This window comes from Carcharodon carcharias, chromosome 5, assembly GCF_017639515.1.
Source record: "Carcharodon carcharias isolate sCarCar2 chromosome 5, sCarCar2.pri, whole genome shotgun sequence".
In the NCBI taxonomy this organism is placed as follows: Eukaryota; Metazoa; Chordata; class Chondrichthyes; order Lamniformes; family Lamnidae; genus Carcharodon; species Carcharodon carcharias.
The window spans coordinates 39,483,253-39,504,128 of NC_054471.1; the positions used below are offsets into that span (position 1 = coordinate 39,483,253).

Consider the following 20,876-nt stretch of genomic DNA (forward strand, 5'->3'; position numbering starts at 1 on the left):
TCCCCGGTATCTAATTTTGTATAATAAAAACAAAATACTGTGGCTGCTGGAAATCTGAAATCCAAACGGGAAGTGCTGGGTAAAAACTCAACAGGTTCGGCAGCAGCTGTAGTGAGATGAACAGAGTTAACGTTTCTAGTCCAATATGACTCTTCTTCAGAACTCACTCACTTTTCCTGAGCTGCTTCATCCAATTCAGGGTCGCAAGAAGTTGGAGCCCATCCTGACAGGCAGTGGGCGCTAGTGGGGAGTTCTTCAGAACTATCATAACTAAATATTATAACTAATTTTGTGACTTTGTATATCATGATAGTGACTACACTTCAAAAGTACGCTGGCAGCGTAAAGCACTTTGTGATGTCTGAAATTCATGAAAGGCGCCATATAAATATAAATTCTGTTTTTTCCCCCCTTTCTTTATTCCTGTTTGTGTGGAAAGTTTTCCCTGGCTTGGTTTTTTTAACTCATAAGTTATTCCCTTTAGCCAATTTGTCTCTTAGTGTCAGTTCCTTCTATCATTCCTCCCCCTACCTATAATGATGCAGTGCTGGCCAGAGACTTGCACCTTATCTGGGCTGTACAGCATATTTTCAGATGCAGCACATCTCCCCTAAATATAATTGTGTCCATGCCTCTAACCAGGATTTGCTTGCTCGTCTGCGTTCTTGTTCACATCCATCATTTAGATAGTACTCCTGACAATCTTCTGCTTAGCGTGCAAAAGCTTGCCCCACTCACTCCGAGATATCAACTTCAGGCTTACACTGGTTAGTCAGAAGCCCAAGTAGCAGTGAAGATTTGGGGTTCGGCATTTTCTTTTATAGCTTCTGGGCTGGGTGTTTATTTTAGATGGTGATTTTTATTTCTCTTTTAAAAAGAGAGTGGTGAGTAGTTAGTAGTTAGCTCCCATTTGCAAAGAGGCAAATTGCTGGACTCTGCAGAGGAGTCGTCAAACTATAGATATTCTGGAAAAGAAAATTTTTAGCCAAGTTGTCTGGAAGTATGTACAGCTCATTGAGGGTATTTGGCCAAAGGCTTCTCACCTCTTTTTTTTTCTCCTCCTCCTTTAAAATGATTTGAGCTGCCTGAGGTACGCTTTTTGTGTCATCAGAAAACTCAAATAATCCCAGGTCAACTGTATAGGATTTGATTTTCTTCAAACTGAAAACAATAGTTCTGCCAGTAAAAATATCCCAAACATAAAGGAAACAGGGGACTAGATTAGTTCACTGCCTGGCTCCTGAGTGATCTTGGCTAGCCTTGTGGTTCAATACATTCTTGACTCTGTAGGTGGTGAGGATGAGGCAGCCTCAGTTAACACTTTCTTGCTGAGGAGTTCTCATGCTGTGCCATTGCACTTAACATGATCTGGTCATTACTCATATAGCACCACTCGCCACAGTGATATAGCACCTTGATTTACGTAGAATTTACAGCATAGAAGTCGGCTATTTGGCATTTGTGGTCTACACAAGCCTCGTCCTAGTTTACTTTATCTACCACTAACAGCAAATTTTTCTATTCCTTTCTCCTGAACGTGTTTATCCCGCTTACTTTAAAATACACCTGTGCTATTTGTCTCAACCTCTCTCATGTGGTTACAACTTTCAGATTCTCCTGAATTCTTTTTTCAATTTATAAGTGACTATCTTATAATTAAGGCCCGTAGTTTTGGTCTCCCCCACCAGTGGGAAGCATCTTCTCTGCATCGATGCTCCAATGTTTCCTTTCGTGTAGTGAATCACCCAAAGGCGGGGTATGGAGTCGGTGGTGGTGGGGTGCAGGTTCAAAACAGTAAGCAGAAATTGGGAGAATTAAGAGAGGTGATGGGAGGGTGAGGTTTTAGAGGAGTCATTTCCAAGCTGGGAAGCGTTAGGCAAAGGTGTGCAGCTGCTTAGGAAGAGAATTCCAGAGAATGGGCATTGGTGACTGGAAGTCCTGCCATCAGTGGCAGTGGGGGAGAGGCAGGGCACTCAGTAATCCCACTTTCTTGTAATTAAAAAAAAGGCAAAAGTGACCAGGTCAGTTATTTACTCCATCTCCTCTCTGGTAATGAATTGTGCGGCTTTTCCTCCTTCCCCTTTGTATCTGCTTGTTACTGATAGAATAACAAATGGAAATTATTTTAAATTGATCTGGCGGGGATGATGACTGCCTTGTCGTTCCATTGTGTGACCTCTTGACTCGTGTGAGATATGAGCCAGTATCTGGCATGTTGCGAGTTTCATGGCTATTTGTCACGGAAGGATTTATGCCTGCATGGGATATATGACTGACTGGCATAAATGATTCCCTTTATGTACTGTATGAGCATATTGGTTTGCAAACCACATTTGAGTGCTCTGTCTCCTATGCAGTACTTCCCCACATCTTCTTATATTTAGCTTCTGTAAGGTCACATACTTTCACTAATCTTCTGTATAGAGAAAGTAGACTAATGCGTGGGCAATTTTCATAGTGTTTGCTTAGGATTGCATTTGTGCATATGTATTGTATTACAAATGCTGGTTTTGTACTTGCAATATATTGCTTTCTGTGCGAGAGAAGCCTATGCGTGACTGTGGACAGTATTCAATTGCTCATGGTTAGTACGGTCATATGAATTACTTCATCCACTGATTATCAGAGGGGTTAATAAGTTTAAAACAACCATCTTATACTACCCGCTTAGATTGCAATGTAATGTATGTGAATGTAATTTTAATTTCCCCTCCCTCCTCACGTCACTCCTGCCACCCTCAGACAGACAGGACAGTGTCAGGGGTTGGGGCATGGGGATTAAATTGTTAAGAATGGAAAACCCGACCATAACCTGCCTCAAGCACATCTTCTTCCAGTTTTACTGGGATTGGTTGGGGATCAGTCGAGTAAACCTGCTCTCGAGAGGTGGGTCAGTAATTATGTGTTCAAGCGGCTCCGAGCCTCAGATTTTGTCAACCATTAGGATTTAACATCTGCAGCACAGGAAACCTGGCAACCAAAGGAAGGCGGGAATTGTTGGATCCAGCTTTTCCAACGCTGCTTGTGGTCCAGGAGGAGCAGGAGTGCTTCTCCCAGCTCCCCCAAGCTAATCTGCTGACCAACACACACCCCCCACCCCAACCCCCACCCCTGCAATCTCCTGACCTCCCCTATGACCTCCAAACACCTCCACAACCTTCATACATCCTTTGTGCCACCTCCAGTCCCTAACCTAGATCTTCAACTCCCATTCATAGTACTCCCACTCCTCATCTCCATGTAAATACCTGGGCCATAGCAGTATACAGCATAGAAAGAGGCCTTGTGACCCATTGTGCCCGTGCAGGCTCTCTGAAAGAGCCATCAGTTAGCCTCTGTACCCGGCGTATATTAAATTTTTAAAGTTGTTACTGTGCACATTAATTCCTAAGTTATAGAAGCAGCACTTCTCTACTGGGGTTTGGCTTATGTTTATTGCCTTCATTCTTGGTATTCCTTTGTTCAGCAGTGGTGTACAATTTGGTTTGCTGAGCCCAATCACAAAATTGACTTAAACTGACACAGGTCACAGCAGTGCAACATTAATACTCAGTGCACATAATGTTCACTTACATCTTTGTCATTTGCCCAATGAAAGAAGGATGGGTTGGAAAAATAAATTATTGTTTGGGCTTTTGTGGTTCTGTTTACACGTAACCTCCTTCATTCTCCAAATTCCTAAAGTGAATCCAAGTGAAGAATTGCAGAAATATCAATTAATTTTTGCTTGCTATTATTGGACAAGTCCTTTTCTCTTTTGGTCTATTTTGGGTGCTGTATCCATGGCAAAGGCTATAGGCCCTGACAACATCAAGCTGTAGTACTGATGGCTTGTGTTCCAGAATTAGCCACACCCCTAGCCAAACTGTTCCAGCACACCCACCACACTGGCGTTGACCTGACAACGTGGAAAATTGCCCGGGTGTATTCTGTCCACAAAAAAAACAGGACAAATCCAAGCCGGCAAATTACCACCCCAGCAATCTCGGCCAGGATTTTCTGGTCTTGCCAGCGGCAGGCATTGTCACGGGTGGGACGGAAAAATTTGGAAAGCCACTGTCCTGCCCACGACGATGCGTGCCGGTGTCGGGGCCAGAAAATCCCGCCCCCTACTCTCAATCGTCAGCAAAGCGATGGAAGGTGCCTTCGACAGTGCTATCCAACAAACACTTGCCATAACCTGCTCACTGATGCTGAGGTCGGGTTCCAACGGGGCCACTCGGCTCCGGGGGTAAGATTTTTTGGTTGGCGTGCGGGGGTGGGCCCGACGCTCCGACACATAAAATGACACGTGATGACATCAGGCGTGCGTCCCGCCATCATCGCGCAGTCCCGCGACATTTCGTCCAGCGGGTGCGCGCCTGTGTTAGCTACGCGCCCACCGATATGTAAACGGCCTATTAAAGGCCATTTAACAAAGTCATTGATGTAATTGTTAATGCTGCCTGTCCAACCTTAAGGTTGGCAGGCAGGCGAAAAGGCCAAGCGGCCTCTGCGTAGTTTTAGGAAACCTCATCCACGAGCGGGATGAGGTTTCCTAAAGCTTTTATTAAATAATTTAAAAATATTTCCTAAATATAAAAACATGTCCCATCTCATGTGACACAGTCACATGAGGGGACATGTTTAAATAAATTTTTGAGCCATTTATTTCATTATTTCAGTATCCATTCAATCTCCCTGAAGCAGTTCTGTGCCTCGGGGAGATTGAAGTGCTCTTTCGTGCTGGCCCCAACTCTCCCTTTACCCCCCACCCAAACAGGTAGCACTGAGCGCTATGGCTCGTGTATTGCACTGGGCAGGCCTTAACTGGCCCGCCTGCATAAAATGGCGGTGCGGAGCAGATCACGGGTGGTGATCGGCTCCGCGACCGACCCGCCTGCTCCCATCGAGCCCGCCCACTGCCCGAAAATTCAGGCCCAGACCTCATTGGTCCAAACGTTGATAAAGAGCTGAATTCAAGAGGTGAGATGGAAGTGACTGCCCTTGTCATCAAGGCAGCTCTTGGCTGAATGTGGCATTAAGGAGCCCTAGGAAAATTGAAGTCAATGCAAATTGGGGGAAAACTCCCCAATGGTTGAAGTTTGTTTTCTTAAATTCATTCAGGGGATATGGGCTTTGCTGGCTGGGCCAGCATTTATTTCCCATCCCTCGTTTCCCTTGAGAAGGTGGTGGTGAGCTGCCTTCTTGAACCGCTGTATGTGGTGTAGGTACACCCACAGTGCTGTTAGGGAGAGAGTTCCAGGATTTTGACCCAGTGACAGTGAAGGAATGGCGATATATTTCCAAGTCAGGATGTTGAGCGACTTGGTGGGGAACTTCCAGCAGCAGTGTGTACCACTACAAGATGCACTGCAGCAACTCACCAAGGATCCTTCAACAGCACCTTCTAAATCTGAATTACCTGGAAAAACTCAGCAGGTCTGGCAGCATCGGCGGAGAAGAAAAGAGTTGATGTTTCGAGTCCTCATGACCCTTCAACACATCTGTTGAAGGGTCATGAGGACTCGAAACGTCAACTCTTTTTTTCTCCGCCGATGCTGCCAGACCTGCTGAGTTTTTCCAGGTAATTCTGTTTTTGTTTTGGATTTCCAGCATCCGCAGTTTTTTGTTTTTACCTTCTAAATCTGTTGCCTCTACCACCTAGAAGAACAAGGACAGCAGGCTCATGGGAACACCACCACCTGCAAGTTCCTCACCAAGCCCACACCATCCTTTCTTGGAAATTTATCACTGTTTCTTCATTATTGCTGAGTCAAAATCCTGGAACTCCCTCCCAAACAGCACTATGGGGTGTACCTACATCACACTGACTGCAGTGATTCAAGAAGGCAGCTCACCACCACCTTCTCAAGGCAATAATGGATGGTCAAAAACTGCTGGCCAGCGACACTCACATCCCAGGAACAAATAAAAAAAAACAATCCATTAGAGATTTAAAAAAATAAAAATGCTGGAAATCCGAAATAAATTCAGAGACTGCTGGAAATGCAGCTGTGTTGATGCATGGTAAGAGCTGAGATTAGCACATCTTGGATATGATCCATAACTTCTGAGCTCCAGGGCAGTGCAAGTGGGGGCAACCCAAAGATATGCTGGGGAACACCCCCCTGGAGGTTCCCAGGTAAGGTTTGCACAGCAATTGCCTGGGAAGTGTAAACTTCCCTTGGGTAATTGCCCTGCACTAACCATCCAAAAATGCAATTTAAATCACAAACTTCAGATGGCTCTTTCTGTGTTACACCAGTAGTTACCCAGCGAAAGTTAGAAGGATTAAAACTACTTGTAACTTCTGGGTAACTACTATACAGGCTCACACCGACCCCACTTGGGACTCTCCCAACACCCCTGAACTCCCCATGGGACTGTCCCCACACCCTGACTGCACTCCCACAGGGAGTCCGCATCCCCATAGGATTCGCACCCCTGCCCCCCCAGGCCGCCTCATGGGAACACCCCCCCAATGGGGACACCCAACTGAACCTGACTCAAGCCCCCCCCTACCCGAGATCCCCCCCCTTGACCTGACCCAGACGCCTTCCCACCCCACCCCACCCCCTCCACTAAGGCCTGACCTGACCCCTCACCCACACCCCAGCCAAGGCAGCACCTTCCAAACCCCCAAAAAGGTACCATCTAGAAGGACCAGGGCAGCAGATAGATGGGAACACCACCAACTGGAAATTCCCCTCCAAGCAACTCACCATCCTGACTTGGAATTATATCGCCGTTCCCTCACTGTCTCCAGGGCAAAATCCTGGAACTCCCTTCCTAACAGCACAATGGGTGTACATACCTCACATGGACTGCAGTGGTTCAAGATGGCAGCTCACCACCACCTTCTCAAGGGCAATTAGCGATGGGCAACGAATGCTGGGCCCTAGCCAGCGACACCCACACCCCATGAATGAATTTTTTAAAAAAGGCTCAACCTGACAACGGGCCCACCCCACTACTCCCCCCACCCACACAAAATACTACCCACCTACCTTATGCACTTACCTTCTCCCTGGCTTGGCAAATATCTTAAACCCGGCTGGACCTTTAAGCGGTACCTGCTTCATGGCAGCTAGCCCATCAGATTCTGTAGTGCTCGACTGAAGGCTTCAGGAGCATGCTGCCCTGCACAGTTCTCACCCAGCCTGACTTGGAAGTCCGGACGAGACAGGATCGGAAAAATTTAATGGTAAGAAAGCAGGGGTGGATTGTCAATCCGACTCTGATTGCCACTCTGTGGAATTTCAGGCCCATTATTTCACTTATTGCTCTTTTTGTTCCGAGTGTAATCAACCTTGTGAACGTGAATTTTCAGAAGATTATAATCTCTAAAACGTAACCCGGGCACATAATCTACACAATGAGGGAGTCCTGTACTTCGGAGGTGTCATGTTTTTGGATGGTACGTTTGACTGAGGCCCCACCTGCCCTCTCAGGTGCGCATAAAAGATCCTATGGCACTATTTCAAAGAAGAGCTAGTGAGCTTTCCCCAGTGTCTTAGCCAATGTTTATCCCTCAATCAACATTCGCTAAAAAAGAGCTGATGGTCTGGTCATTTATTTCATGGCTGTCTATGGGGCTTTTATTGTGTGGAAATTAACTGTTGCATTTCCTACATTGCAACACTGACTTCACCTCAAAAGCATTTCATTATCTGTAAAATTCTTTGGGATGCCCTGAGGTCATGAAGTACGCTATGTCAACGCAAGCCTTTCTTTCTTTACAAAAGCTAAAATGATGGTTGAGTTTAGAAATCGATCATTCAAGTTGATACCGCACAGCATTTGGGAATTGTGTGTATTTAGCAAAGTTCAACTGCCATTGAGTCAGAGGATATGGTACCAGTTTGTGAGAGGTGGTGAAGTTAGTGGAGTTGATTGGCTCAAATTCCCAAAGGTTCAAACAGTTTGCTGCGATTCCTTCATGCTGATTTGGGTGCTGGGAAATCTGAGGCAAAGTAAGATAGCGGAGCTGATCAAAAAAGCATAACCGTATCTTTTTATGCTTTGGGTACGCTTAAAGTGTAACATAAACCAAACCCGATTTTTTATACTTTATATAAATAGATTTTTATGTTTTCAGTGGATATAAATAATGTATGTCTGTTTGCATGGCTTTGATGATTCATAGGTGCACCACAGTTCATTTCACATCCTTTTCACTGATTTTTCTCTTAGTCACTGGAGGAGAGGGCACTTACCGAGGGCTATGAGGCAGGAAGCAAATTCAAAATCAACTTTTGGGCCCCGATTTTCGGCATGTCAGAGAGCCCCTCCATCGTGGTAGAAGGGGCCAATACTTGTAAGCCCCCCCAGCCCCCCATCTCGACCTCGGCAATTCCCGTTTTTACGGGGGCAAGGATGGGGGCCAGTTCGTACGTGCGTATTTTACGGAGGCAGCTGGCCATTTAAATGATAAACCGCCTCCACTCAAGTGGGATTTGGAAGCCTTGGCATGTGAAACCTGAAGGCTAGGCCTGGTGAGGGCAGGCTTGACCTTTGTGGATTAGTTTGGATATCCTGTGTACCCCTTTGGAGAGCAGTTAAACCACTGCGAGTTGTCTGCATCTGCTAAGCTCCAGTGTTGATGACGCTGGAATATCAGAAGGTGAAGAAAATAAACGTGGATAAGTAAATGAACATTTATTTATAATGTTATTTGCAGAAAGCTAATGCCCGATTATTTTTGTTTGCCTTCACCAGTAAAGATGAAGGTGACTTTTTTAAGAGACTCTAAATTGAGAGTACAGGGGCAATTTCAATCCCACTCGCTAGGCGAGAAAACTCAGGACCAGCTGCAATGATAATTCTCACTGGCTTCAATCTGTCAGTTTTCCAATGGACGGGCTAGGTGAAACGTACTCATTTTGTTCCCGTCTTTATTTTGGTTGAATTTCCTAGGCAGAGAATCATTATAAATCTGACTGGCTTGCCATATGGGGGCATATTGCAGTAGTTCATTCTGATAGTGGTGGTTGGTAAATTATGCAAAATCTGCTTAAAATTCAAACCTGTACCATTCTGGTCATCACACAGCTACCTGGTGATGTGTGTACTGCAGTAGCGTGAGAGGTCAGTTCTATACTACTTGCCCTATTCTAGCATATAACCGTTAGTGTAAGCATACAAGGATTGCCCCACTTCTCAACAGAAGAAGCCTACAAACCTACAGCTGTAGCAATACCACTTCTCACTGTTTTTAATGGAATGACCCCAAGGTTTTTATTTCTACCACCCAGTTTGGAAGTCTGCTTCACATGCTGTTTGGGACGCTTTCAAAGTCATATACATGCGAGTTGTTTCTGATGTATGAAGAACAATTCCTCCAAATCTGGTCTACATTTTCCTTTTTGTCAATTGGACCAAGTTTCCCTTGCCCTACTGTAATGGTTCAGCTTGATGAAGTGATCCAGATTTACCTTCTCTACATTGTTTACCATTATATACTCCTAGATTTTTTTTTGGCACAGGTGCAGTGTTAGTGGCCCTACCTCTGGCCCAGAGGCTCTGCATTCAAGTCCCACTTCAGGACTTGATGGCCTTGGAAGGTGTGTTCATAACGTGGCCAAACAAGTTGATTATCAGCCTGCAAATCCTTCCAGTAATCCTGATGGCAGGCGGTAAGAATAGGAGAGTTTTCTGGTCAGCCACACTGCAGAGGGCAACAGCAAACCACCGACATAATTCTCCAGGCATAACCATTGACCAATCCAAAGGAAGTCCATGGTTGCCAATGCCCTCTTAGGGCATGGCACAAGGAGGAGATGATATAATGCAAGTTCTGTTATTTTTAAAATTCTACATGCTAACACCTCAGTTGCTTTCTTTCAAGGCTGACTTTTTAAAAAAGTATATATTTTACCCATTAATTTGATTTAGTTGGGCTCTTTCATTGAGCCAGAGAATAGGTTTTTTGCTGATCCAAGTGATTTTTTTTATTCATTCATGGGATGTGGGCATCACTGGCTGGGCCAGCATTTATTGCCCACCCCTAATTGCCCTTGTTCAGAGGGCATTTTAAGAGTCAACCACATTGCTGTGGGTCTGGAGTCACATGTAGGCCAGACCAGGTAAGGATGGCAGATTTCCTTCCCTAAAGGGCATTAGTGAACCAGATGGGTTTTTATGACAATCGATTCACGGTCATTATCAGACTTCTAATTCCAGATTTTTATTGAATTAAAATTTCACCATCTGCAGTGGCGGGATTCAAACTCAGGACCCCCGAGCACTTCGCTGGGTCCACTGACAATACCACTACGCCACTGCCGTTTGCAGTTGGCCGTCACACCCCTTGGTTAGGAAGAGAAAGCACAGGTGACAGTTCCTCCTGCCGATTAGCTACTCAGTAGTTCCTGCTGCAAGTGAGGATAAGTTCTGGTATGATAGCCAAGTGGTTATGGTACTGGGCTTGTAACTCCAAGATCAAGAGTTCAAATCTCACCATGGCAAACTGTGAAACAATGTAACTTCATCTGAATAGGAGCAGATGGAAACGGGTTTGTACTCGAAAGAGTTACAGATTGATGTGCTGAGCTATTGATAGTCAAACAGGGCCGCACTCTCGGGTCACACTTTCTAGCATCATGCTTTCCGAGTCAGACGATGAGGGGAGACAACTGGGGAGAAATGTGAACTTTCAGAACAAAAGAATTCACAGAATCTTAAAAATACTGCAGGAGAGGAAGCAACCTGTTCATTTCTATTGTGCTGGTGCTGATTCCATATCGATCAGTCTGGGCTCATGAGCATTGTAGTCCCAGCTGTGGCTGGAGGTGGCCATGCTGCGATTTTTTTTTTTGTTGTTATTCATTCATGGGGTGTGGGCTTCGCTGGCTGGGCCAGCATTTATTGCCCATCCCTAGTTGTCCTTGAGAAGGCGGTGGTGAGCTGCCTTCTTGAACTGCTGCAGCTCATGCGGTGTAGGTACCATCCACGGTGTAGCCAGATTTGCCAGCAGCTCTGTAAGGAGGGATTTCCTCCAGAAAAAGAGGCGAAAGTGTCATCTTAAAGCAATCGGCGTTAAATTGCTGTGAGGCAGCCGAGGTGGGGGGATCATGGGCAGGCTCCATGGTACCCCATAAAACCTAGCCCATAGAAAGGGGAAATGTTTTGATTTGGCAACATTTGGATTATAGGATACATCAGAATATTGTAACAGGTTTGTAGATGATGAACTGCGATATAGTGGAGTTTAATTTATGCTTATTATACTGAAGTAAATGGATAGGACAAATGTAAATAGTAGCCATTAAATTAGCATTTATTTGAGAAATGTAACTCTGCACAAGAGGCACCACATGAAATCTTTTCTTATTTACAATTAAAAATAATTTGAATGCTGACCGGTTCCAGTTGGCTTTTTGACTGAGGCCTAGGTTTCTTTTCTATCCATAATAGCTGGTTACTTAAATCTCTGTGGGAGAAAGCTTCATGAGAGGAAGAAAAAAAATCACAAGCACTTCAAGTAAACTTCCAGTAGGTCCTAAACTGAACTGTTTGCCAGAGCCTAGCTAGGACTAAGGCGATATTAAAAAGCAGAGGTGGTGGGGAGGAGCAGGGGGGAATTATTTTTGATTACTCGGTGTTATATATGCAGAAATGCCAGTGTGCCGTTACACTGCCTACTACTTTTGCAACAGAAATGCTTTCAATATTCTCGCTTTCCTCATTGTATCAGTTGGTGGTGCTGCCTAATTTACAACAGTACTGTTGTCAAGATTTGCAGACAGATTTTCAGATTAGAAATTGATTTGAAATCAGAAAGACACCTCCTTTCTGACAAAAGATTGCTTTTTTAGTATTCAAACTTCATATTTTAGTTACTCATTACATGAAGCGTGTGTGCATGTTTGGTCTCGAGCACAGAGAAAAAGTGTTTTGCTTTATACTTCCCTTTTTTCCATCTCCAATACGATACTTTGAAAAGGAAGCTTGATGTCCAAACTTCAAAGAAAAATCAGCAAGTAACTGGCAATACACTTGTACCATGAAAAGACAGTACTTACTCCCCTTTCCCTGTTGAGTCTTTCCCCAGTGTTTAGGACTGGCACTAAGATGGTTATGCCTATGGAAAGTGAATATAAGTGAATGGTAGGAATATGTTAATAAGTAGGACCTAAGTGTGCAAAACTTAACACCCATTTCATACAGTTTCAAATTAACCCGGTTAGGTGTGCAGTTCTGAATGGAAAGTATGGTGAACAATGGTTTAACGATGTTGACCTATGAACCCTTAAAATTGCTCTGAGACCATTGACCCCATCACTGACAGTGTTCCTTGGTGGTAGTATGAGTGAGATGAGGACAATAACTGCAATCTCAAAAGCTAAAATTGAATTGCATATTGATACGTCTTATGGTTTGCCATGTTTTGGTATTAAATGCTGCCTTTTCTGCAGCAAGCCTTTTATGGAAAGCACCAAGTCTGCATTACGGAGAGACTCAAAGCTTTAACCCTCCCCTTCCAATGTGAACATCCCATCTTCTTGTCATGTCACTAGTAGCTCACATGATGGTCTCAACATAGTTGATCTTATCCGCTAATGGGTATAATATTTTACTTAAAAAAAGATACTGGAATGTTCTGCCACTAAACAAATTAATAAATAGTTACTCTTATGGAGAGATCTCCAGTATAATGGATACATTTTTCTGGCTTCTTGATTGCACTCACTAGCCCTACATTGTCCTTCATACAGTTATATTCTGACCTCCAGGAAGAGATTTTCCAGGAGACCAAGGCACTTTACACAACTCGGCATGAACTTGTGTCATGGCCATGTGAATGCCTTTTTCAGCCACTCAGTTCTCAGAACTAATGTATTGTGATGTGGTCCTCTGGCTTCATCTACAATGCTTCCTCATACTGCGACTTCCTCATGAACAAATGTCCATTTACTTGTCACACATCTGCAAATGTGCACGGTCTCACCCTGGTGTTCAAATCTCCCCAGGGCATCGCCCCTCCCAGCCCTACAATTCTGCAAAAAAAAAAGTGTCCCTCCAACTCTGTGTTCCTTCAACATTGGCCTCTTGTGCATCCACCATTCGCAGCCATGCCTTCAGCCGTCTAGGCCTCAAGCTTTGGAATTTCCTCCCCCAAACCTCTTCCCCTCATCACTTCACTCGCTCCCTTTAAGATACTGCTTAAAACCTATCTGTATTATCAAGGGTTTAGCTACCCATCCTAATATGTCCTTTTGTGGCTCGTTGTCAGTTTTTGCCTGGTTACTCCTCAGTCAAATCTTTTGGGACATTTTCCTATTGTAAGGGTGCAATACGAATGCTTGTTGTTGTCTTGACTTGGAAAGTGGTTGTTTCTAGGAAGTGTTGCTTTGGTTGTTCCTTCATCAATAATCTTATAAGAGAATGAGTTTTGGCATTAAATTTACCGAGCCTCTTAAGATCAACACACCCAAAAAGGATGCAAAAGTTTATAATTCACCATAACCAGTACATTTTTTAAGTCCAATGCAACTGCAAATTTCTGTACTCACGGTGTATAAACAATTGTACTGTTCTAAATCAGCAATTAAATATCAGCAGTATGATGCGATAGGATGTGTCATTCAGGTTTGCCTGTTGCGTTTGTCAGCCAGATGGAGCTAAGTGTCTGAATAAACGCAATAGCAAAGAGGCAGCGTACACTTATTTTTCCCTTTGCTACTACCACCACCCCTCCCCCTTGGATGAATTTTTTTTGTGTTCTCTTTTAGTATATAGATCATAATTTGTTGACCAAAACTAGATGAAGATTTTGGAATGTAGAAAATGTTTTTCCCTGAACCGTCACTCATAGCTGCATTTTCTGGTGAATGCTTTTCCTGCTCATTAGACCTTCTTAAGATATTGAAAATCATTAAGTCATATCTTGTCTTAAATAAGCTCACAGCAGCTTCTAAAACGCATTTGTCTTGTTTGCTGAAAGGTAGAAGAATTTACATAGCATGATAAAATCATACAGCATAGGAGACCATTTAACTGTTCATGCTTGTGTTGTCCAATTAGTCCCACTTTCCTGCTCTCTCGCAGAGACCTTTTCAAGTATTTATCCACTTCCCTTTAGAAAGTTACTATTGAATCCACTTCCACCGTTCTTTCATGCAGTGCATTTTAGATCATAACAATTCACAATATATGAAGTTGAATATTGCCTAACTGTTCATTTGGATCTTTCTATTTTATCATTGGTATAGATGCGTGCAAAGCATTAAGCTTCTTCTGATAAGTGCAGGTTGTAGCTTCCTTTTCATTTTAAACCATATTTTGATTAGATTTTCTCTCAGTTTTACTTCTCCTGTGGTTTTGCCCAGGCAAACGGTGATTGAGATGAAGAATCCAAGCTACCAACTGTCAGGTTCCCACAATGTCACTGTGAACCAACTGTGAGGAGGTGTCACAGAGCAGCCTGGATTGGCTCTTGACTGTAATCAAGCCCAGTGCCCTTACCTTAGGGAGTGACACAATTATTTGGGTCCCCAGCTGTGAGATCGCTGACTAGGAACAGTACCAGGCTTGGGTGAGCTAGCCTCACCAACACTGACCCCCTCCATATGAGTAATGGCCACTTGACCAGGTATACCTGTCACACATCTGCAAATGCACTGCATTGTCTGCACTTGCACCTGAGCAAGGAATTGATAACTTCATAAGTAGGAAGAAAACTTCCAAGAAGCACACAGTTTTCCTATAACTTTTGATTGGTGTTCATTCATTGCATGTCCACTGTGGAGAAAGGTTATAAACGTAATGTACGTTTTAATTTCTGCAACTGTGAAGATGATTCCATGCAAAAAATATTTGCCTTTTACGGTGTATGGTATATACCACTGTTTCACACCTATTAACTATAATTATAGTGTGCATGCATTTTTTTTATTCCTATCCTGTTTTTCATATTTGATGGTAGATTAATTACGTCATATGTATTTGAAACCACCTTGCAACAGACACATTTTATATAAACATGATCAGAATTTTACATTTTTTGTTTTTAGTTTTTTTTTCAAAAGAAAGCTGCAAACAAGTGGCTACCGAATGAATAAAGGTTATCAGACATTATGCAGTGAGTCACAAATAACCATACAAGAACTCAAAAATAAAATACTGTAACATTTGCTTGCCTTCAATTGTGGCTGACAAGACAGCATTTGCTGCGATATAAACTCACCTTGTGATATATGACCTTTACAGAGTCATTTATATTGCAGAATATTGTATTTTGTGGTAGATAACAAATTGCAGGAATAGCTCTACTTGTCTTCTGCATGGCATTTGTGTGTTATTCACTACAGTGCATGGTAAATTTCTTATGCTTTATGAAAAATTTGCGTACCGACTCACTAAACAAACCTAGTACAATCTCTGGGAAGTGGCAAGAGTGATTACAGGAATTGATTAGGGTGTTCCTGTCAGGGACTGTACTGAGGTGGAATTCTGAAACATTTTTTATGAACTCAGTAAGTTTAAAACTGATATTAGGAAGGAACTCTATCATGTAAAGGGTGATAATTGTATGGAATAATCTGCCAGGCAAGGGCATTAGAGACAAAGACAATAATGGGGTTCAAAATGTATTTGGATATTAACATGTTAAGCCAGCTGAGATTCAAGGCTGAATGGCCTTTCCTCCTCCCAGATTGTACTTATAAATCTGATTACTAATATTTTTTGTAGGAATATAATTTACAATACAAATCAGATGTACATATATAAATGTACATATGTTAAAAGGGCTTATTTATTATGGACTATCTTCAGCAATATGACATATGTGGATATTTCTGCAGCACTTTTGCTTAGTATATTTTAAACTTCTCTCTAGCAGCCCCTTCCCCAAATAAAACCCTCACCCGAACCGCCCCACCCACCAAGTTGAAATTTAAATCTAATTTAACTGGATTCTGACAGCAAAGGAAACCAAGCAGAAAACCAAAGACGACAAGGGTAGCATTCTTTGTATCATAATTCCTCATTTTGATTTTGCATACATTTTAAGTTATTACTATGAAACTGAAATAGATGAAAGATAATGTTGATTTGCCTTTTTTACAAATGGGAGCTACAGAGACCAGTATTAAGTATCCTTTGAAAGGTCATTGCTACTGAAAGCTGACAACTGAATTAACGACAATTCAAGTGCAGCCTCCAACACCTTTTATCAGTAAAATAATTTCTACTATTCGATATCACTTATTATGATTCATAACCAAAGATTTATCTGTTTTTCTTTTGTTTTTTTCTGTACTGCATAAATTATGTGGTTAGGAATTTTATTTTATTCTGAGAACAGTGGTGATAAGGAAACATTGCCTTGTCCTTTAGCCTGTACTTCCTTTATTCTTGCAATTTTTACAGATACAAAAACTCAAAATTTCAGCACTTTTCTTCAAGAAAATAAAATTACTAAGTAAGTTTGTTTTATTTTTACTGATACCACTCAGTTTGCAAAACCAAAGAGCAAAGTTTTGCTGGGTCCAAAGCTGTAAATATTTTGACAAAAAGAATTCCGCTTTACCATGAGCAAAAGTGGTCCTTCTACCAGCCTGTTTAACAGGGGACTTACTAACCCCAGTGCAGTGAGGCTGGATTTATTTTTCAGTGTATATTGAGTGACTACTAGCATTATTCCATCCTTCACTGAAGGGGGATTTAGTTGGGGAGGGATTTGCTTTTGCAGGGTAAGTAAAAACCTACAAATTGCTCCCTTTTTATTGAAACTGCAATTGGTCTCAAGATGTGAGCAAGCTTAATTATTGATAGGAGCCTGGAGGCTATCTGTAATTTAAAACCTTGCAACCACATGCGTTTCAAAACCATGGCATCACAGAAACTAAAACAAGGAAATGCCATGGCATTTTAATGTGAAATCAATTTGGAAAAACACCCAACAACAATGACCTAATTATTGTCATTGCGAAACTGTTTCATGTCATATTAACTGCATCGCACAGAGGCTTAAAAGTTTCATAAATTCATGATGTGTGGGCTCGGTAAAAGTGCAAAAACATCTTCAACCTGATCTGCTCGTCACATTTTCTGAAAGTTTTGTCAAGTGGGTGCAATGATTGAACAATTTTTTAAAACATTATTTTGTTTTCTAAACCCTTAAAGATGTAACCAAGCTGGGATTGGCTTAAAATGCAGTTCCCATTGATAACTTACTGCCTTTTGGTCAGTTTTTCCACACACATGATTTTTCTTTTCCCCTTGCATTTTTCCTCCTTTTGTCAGTTTTCTGCAGCCCTTTCATTTTATTTAAATGCTGACATATTCCTGTGTTAATTTATCCGCCTACAAACACCTACAATTAAATCAGACAGTATTTCAATTTAAAGGAAATGTCAGCAGCATTTAACAAAACCAAACATCTGTAGTTGAGATTGGCACAATTTAATGGGCCTCTTTTTTTTTAAGAAAGAAGAACCCTGTCCTCAATATATTTTACTCTTAACAGATTGCAAGTATTTGCCTGACTCTGTGGAATTATGTATTTTAATCAAAATAGTGGATATTATGATAACAGTTTTGCAAGCTTTGTTATATTATAGTGTCATCAGCAATGAGAGGCCTGAAATTTGAACTTTCCATCTATTTTTAAAATAAAGTTTCCTGTTCATTCCTTCACATACACATATGCCTTGTGTAAAATATTTTACTTGTTTTTCTCTTGTGTGATGGAAGGTAAGGCTCATATAGAAAACAAATACCCACAGATGAGTGCCTGTTTTAGTAAAAACAAGATCACGTCCACACCCTCTATTAACTTAATCGACCACAGCCCAATACAAGGCATACATTTTTTTTAAGGTTTCCTCAGTAATAGTGAACCATTACAATATACCTCTTGTAACAGTTATTCCAATTCACTGAGAAATTTAAAAAATTTGGCTGCAATAAATGTTCCTTTTGCTTAGACATCAGACCATTACTTGTTACATATTCTTTTCTGGATTTGAATGCTGATGAAATTATAAACATAACATTGCTTCTGCCAGTTGGTTTGATTCAAACAATTTATGTGTTGGGTTTTCTCATGTAGAGATAAGTTGTAGGTTAATGTTTGAAATTATTTTCAACAAACAGCCAGCTGATTGTAAAAAGTGAACTATCAATGTGTTATATTGGGTCGATGTAGTGGATGTACCTTACTGCATTTTAAACCTTGTACTATTGTGCCACGTCCATAGTATTGTTATATGGCAAAGGAATGACTATTCTTGTGCTTATTGGTAGTTTCACACGGCATTTTTCAGTCTGGCTAGCCAAGTGAACAAGTCTGGCTGCCAAATCAATTTAGCTCTACTGTGCTCAATTGTAATTTCTTACTGGCTACAAATGACGACTGTTTTACCCTAATCTGTTTAAAATGCAAATTGCGTGGTAGGGTTTTTTCTTGGCATCAGTATAAAGACTTAATTACAATATAAGCAATTTTTGAAGTCTTTATATGTACAGTGTGCATAAAGATAGCAGCTTCTGTAGATCTGGATCTCTGTTTTAATTGATGTGCAGCACTATCGATTATATTTTTAAAAATTGCTACAGTTGCCTTTTTAAAGATGTGGAGCCTATTTTTTTTGTGTCCACAGTAGCCCACATTTTGGGGTATCGGGCTTTTGAGGAACAGGTATATTTGATATTCTGAGTGCAGTAATATAATCAAGAATAGAAGCCATTTACTCTGTAGTTTCACAATGTGTCATGTCTCTAAACTCTGGTTCATTCATGCACTGTGTGGGCACATTCGCTACATTAAACTGAGAAAAAAAAAGGTGGAAATATATTTTCAGCAGTTTCAACATTCTATATGTGTAGTAAGGTATTGACATCTCTAACCACAATTTGAATTCGGGACACTGTAGCAGCTTTACCGTACTCTGCTACTCTTTAATATATAAAGTGAAAAAAAAATCAAAAAAGATTGGAATTAATTGTTGCAGTAACAATTTAAGCGTGCAAGTCCAAAGTGCGCAGGAACCAATTTCAATTAGATGAATGATATACACAAGCCAAATTTGACATGCATGATTATCTGTGTAACTGTGGGCGTATGTGCTGTAAATGTTGCTGCAGCTTCTGCAGAAAGTTGATACAGAACCTTTTTAAATGCAGAAATAATTTCTGTTGTAGCTTCTGTGAAGACCAGTGTGTCACTCATCAATTTGTTTTCTTTGTTGATAAGGGACAATATCTAATATGCTGTCACAGACTGATGCTGTAAGGAGTGGTCTCTTGTAAATTGTTGGTTAAGAAATAGTTTATTTTTAAAAAGATGTGGCATGAGCAGCCAAACAAGGGCCAGGTTGTTCACAGTACATTGTAAACGACTCACATGAAGTGCATGGTAATAATTCTATGCATTGTTTTGTAACTATCTGAATAGGAACAAAAAAAAAGGCTCCCTACAAAGCATAAGATTTGGCCACAAGTACTGATAAACAGAACTGATAACAAAGTCAAGCATACAAAAACATTTAGAAAATAGCAAATTAAAATATAGAAGACCACCAAAATCTTTTTTTGTGTGTGTTTTGTGTTTGGGAAATGAGTTACACAAAAGGAAAGCACATACCAGTAGCATTTAACTGAATATTAATTTTCTGCAGTTTTAAAAATCAGTAGTTATTAAGCACTTCAATATTAAAAGCAGCACTGTGAGTTAATGCACAGGAATGCAGACTTAATCAAAACGAATTTTAAAATGGATTGCACAGTGCAAATAAATTCCTATCTTGGGATAAGTTGACATTTGACATTTTAGGATGCAAGATGCTGCATTGTAGCAATTAAAATGTGGGGCATAAGTATGATCTTGTTCTACTTTATCTAATCTTTGTGTTTTTTATAAATAAATATATAAATAAGTCAAACTGAAACTTGATGGCTTTGCTGATTATTTTTTGTAATCAGCCACAGGGAAATTTTGATAGGTATGGTTTTGTTTCACAACCTACACTAAACATCGTGAGGAAAATCTCACGAACTGAACTTACTTCAGTGACGGTCTCTAAAAGTCACCCTCCTCCTCTAGAGCAAAAAATAATTATTGTGGTTATTTTGTCTGGCTAACTGTCCAAAAAATGAGACATTTGTGCTCTTTTTTCATAGTAAATAATTGTTAATAAACACACACCCGTTCTTTGACACAGCCTTCGAATTGCATCCCAATAAACCTCTAGTTTGTGATTTTACAATTTATTTTCAACTGAAGAAATAGCCTAAAAAAATCTTGATGACTTAGTTGCAATGACTCTGTAAAATGGATTTGAGCTTTTTTTTGACGTGCAAATGCTCTTTTTTTTAAAAGAACAAAGAAAAAGGCAATTCAAAAGAAGTTTTCACTAATCTGTGTATTAATCTAATGATTTATTTTAGGTCCAAGTGGTGCCCTTGTTGGCATTTTCTGGGTTTTATTTTCCACTGCTAGCATTTAGTATGATTTAGCTCAGTCATTTTCGTTCCCGACAGAGAAAACCACATGTAAGTTGCTGCTCCTACACTGAAACGAATTGCAGAAAAGTGGAAAATATCACTGATGATGTGTGTAGGTAGTTTCAGCTACTAAACCAGCATAGATGTTTGAGTACAAAACACACACACATACACACACACACACACAGACACAGACACACACGCACGCACACACATTTAATAGTGGTTAGTCCTGAAAGTTTTTATAAGTACGTATTTTGTACAACTACTGGGTTTAAAAACTCTGCGCTACAGATGATTTCTGACGCAAGTTGTTTTCTTTGATCGTGGTTTGTCAGCTGATTCTGTTATTTCCTTGTCAATTTGACATATAAACCAAAGCTCAAACTAAAATTGTTTAGAACGGAAAACAAAATATAAATTTAATTGAAAAACCTGTAGCT

At 41.1% G+C, this 20,876-nt stretch overlaps 1 long non-coding RNA gene across 15 annotated transcripts in view; it reads left to right on the plus strand.

Annotated features, from left to right (window-relative positions):
- LOC121277946 overlaps positions 1-20,876 on the plus strand; it is a 620,247-nt gene that overhangs the window by 377,237 nt on the left and 222,134 nt on the right. The gene's annotated exons all lie outside the window — the stretch shown is intronic.